We start from the raw sequence: 2053 nt of genomic DNA on the forward strand, positions 1-2053 counted from the left end.
GATTAACTGATTGTTTCCCTGATGCTGGCCGCATGCCAAGAAGATACCAAGGGAAACCCTCCAGGGTAAAGAGATGGGCAGTGACACCAGAGACAGCATGCAAATAAGAAACGCAGTGCACCCTGGATTTTTAGTTTTACAGTTTTTATAAGAAAAACCCCTAAAATCACGAGCCAACAAAGTGACTTAAAGTGACGTCTAAGGATGGGAGCATTGTCCCGTACCTGCTTGAATCTTTTTATTTCTCACCCTAACCTGAAAAGAAACTGATTAAAGAGACCCCCCCCCGGGTTTCTAAACCAACAAACCAAGGACTCAACAACTCTCCCGTGAGGACAGAGTCCCCAGTTCTGTCTGCAGACCAGTAGACAAAACTGCATCATCCTCCTCCTTCGTGCCACGCCTGGGAGCAACGGTGGCGAGGGCGCAACCCGTCGATTTCTCCCCACCTGAGCTGATTCTTCTTAATAAAGGCATTAAAAAGGAGAAAGATCTCCTGCCCATTTATTTCATCAGAGGCATGAGATGGTTACAGATTGTGGTTTTCTTTCCACTGAAGATTTGATATGCAATACTTGGCATTATTAACCAGCATACATGGAGATTATGCTAGCTAACTATTCTGGTGCTCTTTTGCTACACAGTTGTAAATATGCTAATGTCACATAGTTAGCCACTGATACTATGAGATGCAATCTTGAAATGGAAATCTATGGTCGGGTCATTACCCTCAGGGCAGGAGCCCATCAGGGAATGCTGGCTGGCCAGGATAGCTCAGCAGGGGGCTGAGACAACCTAGGCAAGCTAGAGTGATTTGCAGCTCTTTGTGATAATCAGCTCTTTTGTGATATTCAGCTCTTTAGCTTGCTAGGTGCCACAGCAGCAGATGCAGGGGAGAGAGGAGAAGCTGTGTGACGGTTCTGCAGGATTCTTTTATTCGGGTCTCCGCGAAGGGTCCCAGTGACAGCTCTTCTGCCGAACTGGGCACAATTAGGGGTTTTTATACCCTACAGGGGTTTTGAAAACTGTCCAATAGTAAGGGTCAGGGGAAAGTGACCTATGGATTTATACGGAGATAAGCAGGGTCTGAAAGGCGGAAGAGAGGGACTGCTAGGGTCATGCTGACTCGGCATTTCCTAGCTCTTAGGCCTCTGATCGCCAAGGAGGCCGTGCAGGCCTTGTGCCTGCTACAGAAGTCTGAATAATGCATTACATGTGTAACGTGCGAAATGACATAACTCTGTGGGAAGACTGCAATTCATAATCTGGACATTTTGTTCATGTAGGTGCCTCAGCTAGTCATTGAATAATTCTATTAATTTATAAGCTTACATTGCACTAAGTTCAATATAACCAGTTTCTCTAACTCCCAAATTACAGCATTCATACTTCTCAGAACAACATAATTCTGCATTAAATTAATGAAATAGTAAAAAACCCAATACATTTCTACACTAGAAACATAAATCCACTCTTTTTGTCAACTTTCAGTTGTGTCTACATCTGGGTTTCAATATTTTCTATCCAGAAGCATTATTACTTAACCTCTATCCTCTGTAGTTATTTCTGTATGATTTAGTTTTCCATTCACCATTACAGGGCCTGGATAAGACAGGTACTTATTTAGTACTTTAGTACTTATTTAGTACTTTCAAGGATAGAACTAATGTTAGGGACAGATGTCCCTTAATGAAATCCTTTTTGACTGTGAAGTGCAGGACATAAGGGTCCTGGCTCCCTGAGGTAGGCATGTTAGGGGAAATCCCCTTGAGAATATGACCATTCTGGCATATATTTTTATGACATTTCAGCATCCTGGCAGGATTTCTGAAAAAGATTTCAGATGTTTCAGTAGGAAGAGACAAAATAAATATCTGTGTTAACAGCATGCTGAGATTTCCGTGCTTCTGTAAACAATAAATAGGTCCAGATCTTGGGTTTTTTTAGTCGAATAAGAGGTGACATCAGTAGAAAGAATCAGTACTACAACAGGACAGGAATTGTTTCTGCTACAGCTACCAAAATGTGACAAATATATGTGACAAGCATTCTG

Source organism: Passer montanus, unplaced genomic scaffold, assembly GCF_014805655.1.
Source record: "Passer montanus isolate IOZ18808 unplaced genomic scaffold, ASM1480565v1 scaffold198, whole genome shotgun sequence".
NCBI lineage: Eukaryota > Metazoa > Chordata > Aves > Passeriformes > Passeridae > Passer > Passer montanus.